The sequence below is a fragment of the Lolium perenne genome, chromosome 1 (genome assembly GCF_019359855.2).
Source record: "Lolium perenne isolate Kyuss_39 chromosome 1, Kyuss_2.0, whole genome shotgun sequence".
Classification (NCBI taxonomy): Eukaryota; Viridiplantae; Streptophyta; class Magnoliopsida; order Poales; family Poaceae; genus Lolium; species Lolium perenne.
The window spans coordinates 61,134,287-61,149,116 of NC_067244.2; positions in this window are offsets into that span (position 1 = coordinate 61,134,287).

Here is a 14,830-nt window from a genome sequence, read left to right on the forward strand (position 1 = left end):
TTAATGCAATTGTCTGTTGTTTGCAACTTAATACTGGAAGGGGTTCGGATGATAACCTGAAGGTGGACTTTTTAGGCATAGATGCATGCTGGATAGCGGTCTATGTACTTTGTCGTAATGCCCAATTAAATCTCACAATACTTATCATATCATGTATGTGCATTGTCATGCCCTCTCTATTTGTCAATTGTCCGACTGTAATTTGTTCACCCAACATGCTATTTATCTTATGGGAGAGACACCTCTAGTGAACTGTGGACCTCGGTCCTATTCTTTACATCGCATACAATCTACTGCAATACTTGTTCTTTACTGTTTTCTGCAAACAATCATCTTCCACACAATACGGTTAATCCTTTGTTACAGCAAGCCGGTGAGATTGACAACTGAAGGAGATATGCCCTAGAGGCAATAATAAAGTGGTTATTATTTATATCTTTATGTTTATGATAAATGTTTATATATCATGCTATAATTGTATTAACCGAAACATTAGTACATGTGTGATATGTAGACAACAAGAAGTCCCTAGTATGCCTCTTAAACTAGCTTGTTGATTAATGGATGATTAGTTTCATAATCATGAACATTGGATGTTATTAATAACAAGGTTATGTCATCTATTATATACTAAAAGCAAAATACGGAACTAAAATAGAGACACCACGTTAATCCACATCACTTAAAATATTTTAATACTTAGATCTGAAATTTATGGCTAGGATTTAACGGAGTATTAATAGTTACGTAACTAAAAAACAGTTCAATTTATTCAGTTTGACACGATCAATTGTGAAAGGAAACTGCCATATATATTAAATGTGAAAGAAAACTAGACGTACGATTGGCAAGTGGTGTACCAGGACGTACACACAAAAAAGATGTCTCACATGCGTGAAGTTTAAAAAAACATAGAGATAGAGACCCTCTCAAGTACGTAATGGTTTTGGAAAAAAAAACAATATATCAGGTATGTGTTGTTTAACCGGGCAAAGAGACAACATCCATTTATATTACACGTGAAGGCAATGATATGTATCGAATTTGCCGATCACATATGTGAATTTTCTACCAAATTCTTTTCACTATATACATAATTAATTATATATATGTACATTTTGAAAATACTCTAAATTGTTATACTAATCAAATTAAAACAAGTTTAACGGCTGAGATTAAAAAGATAATAAATGGTACGTACAACAATAAATATGTACACATGAGTATCTGACACGTAGGCATAAAAAAATTTAGGTATGTAAAACAAAGCTTGAAATAAATCTGACCGAAACTAGCAAGAAAAAAACTGACCGGACTACTCCCATATTTCATGGGACGTGGACGTGCAAAGTAAAGATTGGAGGAAATACGATCGGGATCCTGTAACCAAAATCTGATTGACTCCAGTATTTCACGGGACATGCAAAGCAAAGCCGAAGTTACAGTTTAAAGATAAAAAAAAGCTGATCGTATTGTTTGTGTTCAAGTCATAGTAGCGTCTCAAGGTAAAACTCATATTTTAAATAAAATTGCAAAACTTATCCAAAAGAACTTAGCCACGAAAGTTAAAAAAAAAGGAAACCACCTATTCACTATGGGATGTCCAAGAAGGAAAAAAAACCACCTATTCTCTAGCTAGAGCTAGAACAAAAACAATGTGTGTGTGGATCAAATGGGTTTGGTAGAATAAAAGGACTTCTGAATCAAAGAAAAAAAGAATTTCTTCCAATGTGAAAGAAAATAAGAGAAATTTTTAGCAGGTTGGATATAACTGATATATTTGCATGTTGGAAAACCCGATACAAAACATAAGTAACAGTTAGGTAAAAAGAGTAGTCTCTTCGATAACACTGATAGATGAGTTTAATCATATGAGCACGTTAAAAAGTGAAATTATGTGCTTGAAAAAACAAATCCGCCAAAATATGCAATTTATGTTGTTTCAGATTTCCCAAGAATAGCGATCGGTTAAAATGAACGAGTAGTCTCTTCGATAACACTGATAGATGAGTTTAATCATATGAGTACGTAAAAATGTGAAAATATGTGCTTGAAAAAATAAATCCTCCAAAATATGCAATTTATGTTGTTTCAGATTTCCCGAGCATAGCGATCGGTTGAAATGAACAATTTGCGGCGAGTGTGCATGAAAATGGACACTTCTAAAATTTCTAATCAACAAAAGTTGGTAACTACAATATTTTATTAGGGAAAAATATGGAAATAAATTTGAGAACAGAAGAAAAGTATAAAAAAAAAAGCTTCATTAGACAGAACAAGAATTGATAAGAGTAATTTAGAAAGTATTTTAGGGAAGATGTTATAAGGCATAAATCATCCAGGAAAGGAATAATATATTTTGGAGCAAAAAAATCCTGATAAAAAACACTGCGTCAAGATTCGTTAAAGTCAAGAAATTCCTGAAATCATTATTGTATTCATAAATTTCACTACATATATTATAGTTGAGTCCAATTATTTCTAAATGGTGTATATTCCTACCGTGTACACCTTCGAAACAAAAATTAAAACACACAATATTTTTAAATTTAGTATTATCTTTCAAGATTTAAGTTTGATTTAGTGAACTATAGGGTGGTAATGCATGTTAGTATTGAAATGGTTGGCCCGATGTTGTAGTAATTATTCGCCAATTAAAGATGGTTAAATTAAGTTTTTCGTGTTTTTATTGACCATGAATTTGTCATCACTAGAGCCATAATAAATATAATATCACATATAACTCTCGGCATATTTTTATACAATTTTATGTATTTTGTTCACAAATAAATATTTACATAAGTAAATGATATCTCAATTTCTAAACCATCTTTTGTTTTGCACAAAGAGGGTATGAGAAAATTTAATTTTTATAAGATAATTAATATATACTACTTCCTTCGAGGTCATGGTTTTAGTTGGATCAGATACAATAGTTCTTTTGTATAAGTTAAAGATGATGCCCTCGCATTTGCGAGGGCCACTATACTAGTTGTATGAATGATGTAATGGACACACCCAATTAAGCGTAGCATAAGATCTCGTCATTAAGTTATTTGCTATAAGCTTTCGATACATAGTTACCTAGTCCTTATGACCATGAGATCATGTAAATCACTTATACCGGAAAGGTACTTTGATTACACCAAACACCACTGCGTAAATGGGTGGCTATAAAGGTGGGATTAAGTATCCGGAAAGTATGAGTTGAGGCATATGGATCAACAGTGGGATTTGTCCATCCCGATGACGGATAGATATACTCTGGGCCCTCTCGGTGGAATGTCGTCTAATGTCTTGCAAGCATATGAATAAGTTCATAAGAGACCACATACCACGGTACGAGTAAAGAGTACTTGTCAGGAGACGAGGTTGAACAAGGTATAGAGTGATACCGAAGATCAAACCTCGGACAAGTAAAATATCGCGTGACAAAGGGAATTGGTATTGTATGTGAATGGTTCATTCGATCACTAAAGTCATCGTTGAATATGTGGGAGCCATTATGGATCTCCAGATCCCGCCATTGGTTATTGGTCGGAGTGAGTACTCAACCATGTCCGCATAGTTCACGAACCGTAGGGTGACACACTTAAAGTTGGATGTTGAAATGGTAGTACTTGAATATGGAATGGAGTTCGAATATTTGTTCGGAGTCCCGGATGAGATCCCGGACATCACGAGGAGTTCCGGAATGGTCCGGAGAATAAGATTCATATATAGGATGTCATTTTATGTGAATTAAAATGTCGCGGAAGGTTCTATGGAAGGTTCTAGAAGGTTCTAGAAAAGTCCGGAAGAAACCACCAAGGAAGGTGGAGTCCACATGGGACTCCACCTCCATGGCGACCAACCCTAGTGGGGGAGGAGTCCCAAGTGGACTCCCCCTTAGGGGGCCGGCCACCCCCCCATATGGGAGGTGGAACTCCCACCTCTAGTGGGAGTCCTAGCTTGGCTAGGTTTCCCCTCCATATGGAAGGTTTTTGGTTCGGGTCTTATTCGAAGACTTGGAGACCAACTCTTGGGATCCACCTATATAATGAGGGGCCAAGGGAGGGGGCCGGCCACCCCAAGACCACAAGCTGGCCGCCCCCCTTGAAGTGGCCGGCCACCCCCTCCCAAACCCTAGCCGCCCCCCTCTCCTCCATATCTCCCGCGTAGCTTTAGCGAAGCTCCGCCCGAGTTCTCCACCACCACCCACCCCACGCCGTCGTCTTTGTCGGATTCAAGAGGAGCTACTACTTCCGCTGCCTGCTGGAACGGGAGGTGGACGTCGTCTTCATCAACAACCGAACGTGTGACCGAGTACGGAGGTCTTTGCCCGTTCGTAAGGCGCCGGAACCGATCGTGATCAAGATCTTCTACGCGCTTTTGCAAGCGGCAAGTGAACGTCTACCGCAGCAACAAGAGCCTCCTCTTGTAGGCTTTGGAATCTCTTCAAGGGTGAGACTCGATAAACCCCTCGTTGCTACCGTCTTCTAGATTGCATCTTGGCTTGGATTGCGTGTTCGCGGTAGGAAATTTTTTGTTTTCTATGCAACGTTATCCTTCAGTGGTATCAGAGCCGTGTCTATGTATAGATGGTTGCACGAGTAGAACACAATGGTTTTGTGGGCGTTGATGCTCTTGTTATCTTTAGTTTGAGTACTTTGCATCTTTGTGGCATAGTGGGATGAAGCTGCTCGGACTAACTTTACATGACCGCGTTCATGAGACTTGTTCCTCGTTCGACATGCAACTTGTATTGCATAAGAGGCTTTGCGGGTGTCTGTCTCTCCTACTATAGTGAAGATTCAATTTACTCTTCTATTGAAAACATTAGTATCAACGTTGTGGTTCATGTTCGTAGGTAGATTAGATCTCTCTCGAAAACCCTAAACCACGTAAAATATGCAAACCAAATTAGAGACGTCTAACTTGTTTTTGCAGGGTTTGGTGATGTGATATGGCCATAATGTGATGATGAATATGTATGAGATGATCATTATTGTATTGTGGCAACCGACAGGAGCCTTATGGTTGTCTTTAAAATTTCATGTTGAGTAGTATTTCAAAGTAGTTGTAATAGTTGCTACATGGAGGACAATCATGAAGACGGCGCCATTGACCTTGACGCTACGCCGACGATGATGGAGATCATGCCCGAAGATGATGGAGATCATGTCCGTGCTTTGGAGATGAAGATCAAAGGCGCAAAGACAAAAGGGCCATATCATATCACATATGAACTGCATGTGATGTTAATCCTTTTATGCATCTTATTTTGCTTAGATCGCGATGGTAGCATTATAAGATGATCCCTCACTAAAATCTCAAGATAATAAAGTGTTCATCCTTAGTAGCACCATTATCAAGTCTTGTCGTTTCGAAGCATCTCGTGATGATCGGGTGTGATAGATTCAATAAGTACATACAACGGGTGCAAGACAGTTTTGCACATGCGGATACTAAGGTGGCCTTGACGAGCCTAGCATGTACAGACATGGTCTCGGAACACGTGATACCGAAAGGTAGAGCATGAATCATATGGTTGATATGATGAACACTTTGAGTGTTCGCCATTGAAATCACACCTTTTCTCGTGATGATCGGGTTTAGGTGCGGTAGATTTGGTTCGTGTGATCACTAAGACAATGCGAGGGATATTGTTTTGAGTGGGAGTTCACCTAGGTTTTTAATTATGTTGAATTAAAATTTGAACTCAATTTGTCATAAACTTAGTCTAAACTTTTGCAAATATATGTTGTAGAGATGGCGTCCCCAATCAATTTTAATCAGTTCCTAGAGAAAGAGAAACTTAAGAGCAACGGTAGCAACTTCACCGACTGGTTCCGTCATGTGAGGATCTTCCTCTCTGGCGGAAATCTGCAATATGTGCTTGATGCACCGCTAGGTGACCCTCCCGGGTAAACCGAAACCGATGAAGTAAAAGCTGTTTACGAGACTCGGAAAACTCGGTACTCTCAAGTTCAGTGTGCCATCCTGTGCAGTCTGGAATCCGATCTTCAAAACCGTTTTGAGCACCACGATCCTCATGAGTTGATGAAAGAACTGAAAGCTATTTTTGAGACTCATGCAGCCGTGGAATGCTATGAAGCATCGAAACATTTCTTCAGCTGCATGATGGAAGAAGGCAGCTCCGTTAGTGAGCACATGCTCGCCATGATCGGGCATGCGAAGAAACTCAGTGACTTGGGAATAGTGATTCCTAACCGACCGGGGATTAATCGTGTTCTTCAATCACTGCCACCAAGTTACAAGAACTTCGTGATGAACTACAATATGCAGAACATGAACAAGGAGTTACCTGAACTCTTTGGCATGCTAAAAGCTGCTGAGATTGAGATCAAGAAAGAGCACCAAGTGTTGATGGTCAACAAGACCACCATTTTCAAGAAACAGGGCAAGTCTAAGGGAAAATTCAAGAAGGGTGGCAAGAAAGCTGCCACACCTCCTGTGAAACCTAAGAACGGCCCTAAGCCTGATGCTGAGTGCTATTACTGCAAGGAGAAGGGACACTGGAAGCGTAATTGCTCCAAGTATCTGGCTGATCTGAAGAGCAGCCTTGTCAAGAAGAAGAAAGAAGGTATATCTGATATACATGTTATAGATGTTCATTTCACTGGTTCCCGTTCTAGTACCTGGGTATTTGATACTGGTTCGGTTGCTCATATTTGTAACTCGAAACAGGAACTAAAGAATAAACGACAACTGCTGAAAGATGAAGTGACGATGCGCGTTGGAAACGGATCCAAGGTCAATGTGATCGCAGTCGGCACACTTCCTCTACATCTACCTTCGGGATTAGTTTTAAGCCTAAATAATTGTTATTATGTACCTGCGTTAAGCATGAACATTATATCTGGATCTTGTTTAATGCAAGACGGTTATTCATTCAAGTCTGAGAATAATGGTTGTTCTATTTTTATGAATAATATCTTTTATGGTCGAGCACCACAAAAGAATGGCTTATTTCTGTTAGATCTCGATAGTAGTGATACGCATATACATAACATTGATGCTAAGCGAATTAAATTGAATGATAATTCTACTTATATGTGGCACTGTCGTCTTGGTCATATTGGAGTGAATCACATGAAGAAACTCCATACTGATGGATTATTTGAATCACTTGACTTTGAGTCACTTGATAGATGCGAAGCATGTCTAATGGGAAAAATGACAAAGACTCCATTTTCTGGTATGGTGGAGCGAGCTACTGACTTATTGGAAATCATACATACCGATGTGTGCGGACCGATGAGCGTAGCATCGCGCGGTGGTTATCGTTATGTTCTAACCTTCACAGATGATCTGAGTAGATATGGGTATATCTATTTCATAAAACATAAATCCGAAACTTTCGAGAAGTTTAAGGAATTCCAAAGTGAAGTAGAAAATCAACGTAACAAGAAGATCAAATTTCTACGATCTGATCGTGGAGGTGAATATCTGAGTTATGAGTTTGGCATGCAGTTAAAGAAATGCGGAATACTTTCACAATTGACACCGCCGGGAACACCACAATGAAACGGTGTGTCCGAACGTCGTAATCGAACTCTCTTAGATATGGTTCGTTCTATGATGTCTCTTACTGATTTGCCATTATCATTTTGGAGTTATGCATTAGAGACAGCCGCATTCACTTTAAATAGAGCACCATCAAAATCCGTAGAAACGACACCGTATGAATTATGGTTTAATAAGAAACCTAAGCTGTCGTTCCTGAAAGTTTGGGGTTGCGAAGCCTATGTAAAGAAGTTACAACCGGACAAGCTAGAACCCAAAGCGGAGAAATGCGTCTTCATAGGATACCCTAAGGAAACTATAGGGTACACTTTCTATCACAGATCCGAAGGCAAAATCTTTGTTGCTAAGAACGGAACCTTTCTTGAGAAAGAGTTTCTCACTAAAGAAGTGACTGGAAGAAAAGTAGAACTCGATGAGATTGATGAATCTATACTCGTTGATCAGAGTAGCGCAGATGCGAAGTTGTACTGCACCGCCTACACCGGCAATAGAGGAAGCTAATGATAATGATCATGAAACTTCGAACGAGGAAACTACTGAACCTCGCAGATCGACAAGGGAACGTACCACTCCTGATTGGTATGATCCTTGTCTAAATGTCATGATTGTGGATAACAATGATGAGGACCCTGCGACGTATGAAGAAGCGATGATGAGCCCAGATTCCAACAAATGGCAAGAAGCCATGAAATCCAAAATGGGATCCATGTATGATAACAAAGTATGGACTTTGGTAGACTTACCTGATAGCCGAAAGGCTGTCGAAAATAAATGGATCTTCAAGAGAAAAACAGATGCTGATGGTAATATTACTGTCTATAAAGCTCGACTTGTCGCAAAGGGTTTCCGACAAATTCAAGGAGTTGACTACGATGAGACTTTCTCACCGGTAGCGAAGCTAAAATCTGTGAGGATTTTGTTAGCAATAGCTGCATTTTTCGATTATGAGATTTGGCAGATGGATGTCAAAACGGCGTTCCTTAATGGAGACATTGAGGAAGAGTTGTATATGGTACAACCCAAAGGTTTTGTCGATCCTAAAAATGCTGACAAAGTATGCAAACTTCAGCGTTCAATCTATGGGACCGAAGCAAGCATCGAGAAGTTGGAACCGACGCTTTGATAAGGTGATCAAAGACTTCGGGTTTATACAGTGTCATGGAGAGGCCTGTATTTACAAGAAAGTGAGTGGGAGCTCTGTAGCATTCCTGATATTATATGTAGATGACATATTGTTGATCGGGAATGATATAGAACTATTAAGCAGTGTTAAAGGTTATTTGAATAATAGTTTTTCAATGAAAGACCTTGGTGAAGCATCGTATATATTAGGCATCAAGATTTATAGAGATAGATCAAGACGCCTAATAGGGCTATCACAGAGTACATATAACGACAAGATTCTAAAGAAGTTTAGAATGGAAGAAAGTAAGAAAGGGTTCTTACCTATGTTACCATGCAAAGTCTTGAGTAAGACTCAAGGACCGGCTACGGCAGAAGAAAGAGAAAGGATGAGTAAAATCCCCTATGCCTCGGCAGTAGGATCTATCATGTATGCCATGCTATGTACTAGACCGGATATAGCACATGCTGTTAGTTTGACTAGCAGATATCAAAGTGATCCAGGAATGGAACACTGGACAACGGTCAAGAATATCCTGAAGTATTTAAAAAGAACTAAGGATATGTTTCTTTGTTATGGAGGTGACCAAGAGCTCGTTGTAAGTGGTTACACCGATGCAAGTTGGAACACTGATCCTGATGACTCTAAGTCACAATCTGGGTACGTGTTTATATTGAATGGTGCTGCAGTAAGCTGGGCAAGCTCGAAGCAGTGCACGGTGGCGAAGTCTTCAACAGAATCAGAGTACATAGCGGCTTCAGAGGCTTCATCAGAAGCGGTATGGATGAAGAGGTTCATTGTAGAGCTCGGTGTGGTTCCTAGTGCATTGGACCCATTAATCATTTACTGTGATAACATGGGTGCCATCGCCAATGCACAAGAGCCAAGGTCACACAAGAGGCTGAAGCATATCAAGCTGCGTTACCACTCGATTCGCGAGTACATCGAAGATGGAGAAGTAAAGATTTGCAAAGTACACACTGATCTGAATGTAGCAGATCCGTTGACTAAAGCTCTCCCTAGGGCAAAGCATGACCAACACCAGAATGCCATGGGTGTTAGGTATATTACAATGTAATCTAGATTATTGACTCTAGTGCAAGTGGGAGACTGAAGGAGATATGCCCTAGAGGCAATAATAAAGTGGTTATTATTTATATCTTTATGTTTATGATAAATGTTTATATATCATGCTATAATTGTATTAACCGAAACATTAGTACATGTGTGATATGTAGACAACAAGAAGTCCCTAGTATGCCTCTTAAACTAGCTTGTTGATTAATGGATGATTAGTTTCATAATCATGAACATTGGATGTTATTAATAACAAGGTTATGTCATTGTATGAATGATGTAATGGACACACCCAATTAAGCGTAGCATAAGATCTCGTCATTAAGTTATTTGCTATAAGCTTTCGATACATAGTTACCTAGTCCTTATGACCATGAGATCATGTAAATCACTTATACCGGAAAGGTACTTTGATTACACCAAACACCACTGCGTAAATGGGTGGCTATAAAGGTGGGATTAAGTATCCGGAAAGTATGAGTTGAGGCATATGGATCAACAGTGAGATTTGTCCATCCCGATGACGGATAGATATACTCTGGGCCCTCTCGGTGGAATGTCGTCTAATGTCTTGCAAGCATATGAATAAGTTCATAAGAGACCACATACCACGGTCCGAGTCATGAGTACTTGTCTGGAGACGAGGTTGAACAAGGTATAGAGTGATACCGAAGATCAATCCTCGGACAAGTAAAATATCGCGTGACAAAGGGAATTGGTATTGTATGTGAATGGTTCATTCGATCACTAAAGTCATCGTTGAATATGTGGGAGCCATTATGGATCTCCGGATCCCGCTATTGGTTATTGGTCGGAGTGAGTACTCAACCATGTCCGCATAGTTCACGAACCGTAGGGTGACACACTTAAAGTTGGATGTTGAAATGGTAGTACTTGAATATGGAATGGAGTTCGAATATTTGTTCGGAGTCCAGGATGAGATCCCGGACATCACGAGGAGTTCCGGAATGGTCCGGAGAATAAGATTCATATATAGGATGTCATTTTATGTGAATTAAAATGTCGCGGAAGGTTCTATGGAAGGTTCTAGAAGGTTCTAGAAAAGTCCGGAAGAAACCACCAAGGAAGGTGGAGTCCACATGGGACTCCACCTCCATGGCCGGCCAACCCTAGTGGGGGAGGAGTCCCAAGTGGACTCCCCCTTAGGGGGCCGGCCACCCCCCCATATGGGAGGTGGAACTCCCACCTCTAGTGGGAGTCCTAGCTTGGCTAGGTTTCCCCTCCATATGGAAGGTTTTTGGTTCGGGTCTTATTCGAAGACTTGGAGACCAACTCTTGGGGATCCACCTATATAATGAGGGGCCAAGGGAGGGGGCCGGCCACCCCAAGACCACAAGCTGGCCGCCCCCCTTGAAGTGGCCGGCCACCCCCTCCCAAACCCTAGCCGCCCCCCTCTCCTCCATATCTCCCGCGTAGCTTTAGCGAAGCTCCGCCGGAGTTCTCCACCACCACCGACACCACGCCGTCGTGCTGTCGGATTCAAGAGGAGCTACTACTTCCGCTGCCCGCTGGAACGGGAGGTGGACGTCGTCTTCATCAACAACCGAACGTGTGACCGAGTACGGAGGTGCTGCCCGTTCGTGGCGCCGGAACCGATCGTGATCAAGATCTTCTACGCGCTTTTGCAAGCGGCAAGTGAACGTCTACCGCAGCAACAAGAGCCTCCTCTTGTAGGCTTTGGAATCTCTTCAAGGGTGAGACTCGATAAACCCCTCGTTGCTACCGTCTTCTAGATTGCATCTTGGCTTGGATTGCGTGTTCGCGGTAGGAAATTTTTTGTTTTCTATGCAACGTTATCCTTCAACAACCTCACTGTTTCGTTGGGGCAAAGTACTTTGGTTGTGTTGTGCAGGTTCCACGTTGGCGCCGGAATCCCTGGAGTTGCGCCGCACTACATCCCGCCGCCATCAACCTTCAACGTGCTTCTTGGCTCCTCCTGGTTCGATAAACCTTGGTTTCTTTCAGAGGGAAAACTTGCTACTGTGCGCATCATACCTTCCTCTTGGGGTTCCCAACGGACGTGTGCTGTACACGCCATCAAGCATTTTTTCTGGCGCCGTTGCCGGGGACCTGAAGAAAAGTTACACCACAAAGATTTCTATCTCCCACGTCAACTACACGCCAGCACCGTCACAAGGAGCTGCCTCACGCAAGCAGCAGACACTCTCAACATTGATCACATAACAGAATAAATAAATAGATGCTAGACTCTACACCCTCTTGTTGGATGATGAACACCACTAACTGTGTAGGATTACACGAACCCTCAATGCCGGAGTTAACAAGCTCCACAATATTCAAATAACCTTAGAGTGCATAACAGATCAACATAACCAAACCAAGTACTAACATAGCATGCACACTGTCACCTTCACACTACGAAAGGAGGAATAGATCACATCAATACTATCATAGCAATAGTTAACTTCATAATCTACAAGAGATCACAATCATAGCCTACGCCAAGTACTACACGACGCACACACTGTCACCATTACACCGTGCAGGAGGAATAAACTACTTTAATAACATCACTAGAGTAGCACACAGATAAATTGTGATACAAAACACATTGCAATCATAAAGAGATATAAATAAGCACTTCACTATGCCATTCATAACAGCGAATAAGTATTCTGTGAAATATAGCCTAAGAGACCCACACGGTGCACACACTGTCACCTTTACACACGTGGGACAAGGAGTCTCCGGAGATCACATAAGTAAAATCCACTTGACTAGCATAATGACATCTAGATTACAAGCATCATCATATGAATCTCAATCATGTAAGGCAGCTCATGAGATTATTGTATTGAAGTACATAGGAGAGAGATGAACCACATAGCTACCGGTACAGCCCCGAGCCTCAATGGAGAACTACTCCCTCCTCATGGGAGACAGCAGCGTTGATGAAGATGGCGGTGGTGTCGATGGAGAAGCCTTCCGGGGGCACTTCCCCGTCCCGGCGGCGTGCCGGAACAGAGACTCCTGTCCCCCAGATCTTGGCTTCGCGATGGCGGCGGCTCTGGAAGGTTTTCTCTGGTTTCGTCGAACGTCGTAGGGTTTTCGCGACGGAGACTTTAAGTAGGCGGAAGGGCGGCGTCAGAAGGGGTCTGGGGCCACCAGACACTAGGGCGGCGCGCGCCCCTCCTGGGCAGCGCCGCCACCATGTGTGGGCCCCCCCTGTGGCCCCTCTCTGGCGGCTCTCGGGTGTTCTGGAAGCTCCCGGGCATTCTAAGATGCTGGGCGTTGATTTCGTCCAATTCCGAGAATATTTCCTTACTAGGATTTCTGAAACCAAAAACAGCAGAAAACAGCAACTGGCCCTTCGGCATCTCGTCAATAGGTTAGTTCCGGAAAACGCATAAATATGACATAAAGTATGCATAAAACATGTAGATATCATCAATAATGTAGCATGGAACATAAGAAATTATCGATACGTCGGAGACGTATCAGCATCCCCAAGCTTAGTTCCTGCTCGTCCCGAGCAGGTAAACGATAACAAAGATAATTTCTGGAGTGACATGCCATCATAACCTTGATCATACTATTGTAAGCATATGTAATGAATGCAGCGATCAAAACAATGGTAATGACATGAGTAAACAAATGAATCATAAAGCAAAGACTTTTCATGAATAGTACTTCAAGACAAGCATCAATAAGTCTTGCATAAGAGTTAACTCATAAAGCAATAAATCAAAGTAAAGGTATTGAAGCAACACAAAGGAAGATTAAGTTTCAGCGGTTGCTTTCAACTTATAACATGTATATCTCATGGATAGTTGTCAATGCAAAGTAATATAACAAGTGCAATATGCAAGTATGTAGGAATCAATGCACAGTTCACACAAGTGTTTGCTTCTTGAGATGGAGAGAAATAGGTGAACTGACTCAACATAAAAGTAAAAGAAAGGTCCTTCAAAGAGGAAATCATTGATTGCTATATTTGTGCTAGAGCTTTGGTTTTGAAAACATGAAACAATTTTGTCAACGGTAGTAATAAAGCATATGTATTATGTAAATTATATCTTAAAAGTTGCAAGCCTCATGCATAGTGTACTAATAGTGCCCGCACCTTGTCCTAATTAGCTTGGGTTAACACTGATCATCATTGCATAACATATGTTTCAACCAAGTGTCACAATGGGGTACCTCTATGCCGCCTGTACAAGGGTCTAAGGAGAAAGTTCGCATTGGATTTCTCGCTTTTGATCATTCTTCAACTTAGACACCCATACCGGGACAACATAGACAACAGATAATGGACTCCTCTTTTAATGCTTAAGCATTCAACACCAGTTAATATTCTCATAAGAGATTGAGGTTTTATGTCCAAACTGAAACTTCCACCATGATTCATGGCTTTAGTTAGCGGCCCAATGTTCTTCTCTAACAGTATGCATACTCAAACCATTTGATTGTGAAAACCGCCCTTACTTCAGACAAGACGAACATGCATAGAACCTCACATGATGTTCAACAAAGAGTTGATGGCGTCCCCAGAAAACATGGTTATCGCACAACAAGCAACTTAATAAGAGATAAAGTGCATAAGTACATATTCAATACCACAATAGTTTTTAAGGCTATTTTGTCCCATGAGCTATATATTGCAAAGGCGAATGATGGAAATTTAAAGGTAGCACTCAAGCAAATTACTTTGGAATGGCGGAGAAATACCATGTAGTAGGTAGGTATGGTGGACACAAATGGCATAATGGTTGGCTCAAGAATTTTGGATGCATGAGAAGTATTCCCTCTCGATACAAGGTTTAGGCTAGCAAGGTTATTTGAAACAAACACAATGATGAACCGGTGCAGCAAAACTCACATAAAAGACATATTGTAAACATTATAAGACTCTACACCGTCTTCCTTGTTGTTCAAAACTCAATACTAGAAATTATCTAGACTTTAGAGAGACCAATTATGCAAACTAAATTTTAGCAAGCTCTATGTATTTCTTCATTAATAGGTGCAAAGTATATGATGCAAGAGCTTAAACATGAGCACAACAATTGCCAAGTATCACATTATCCAAGACATTTTACCACGTACTACATGTAGCAT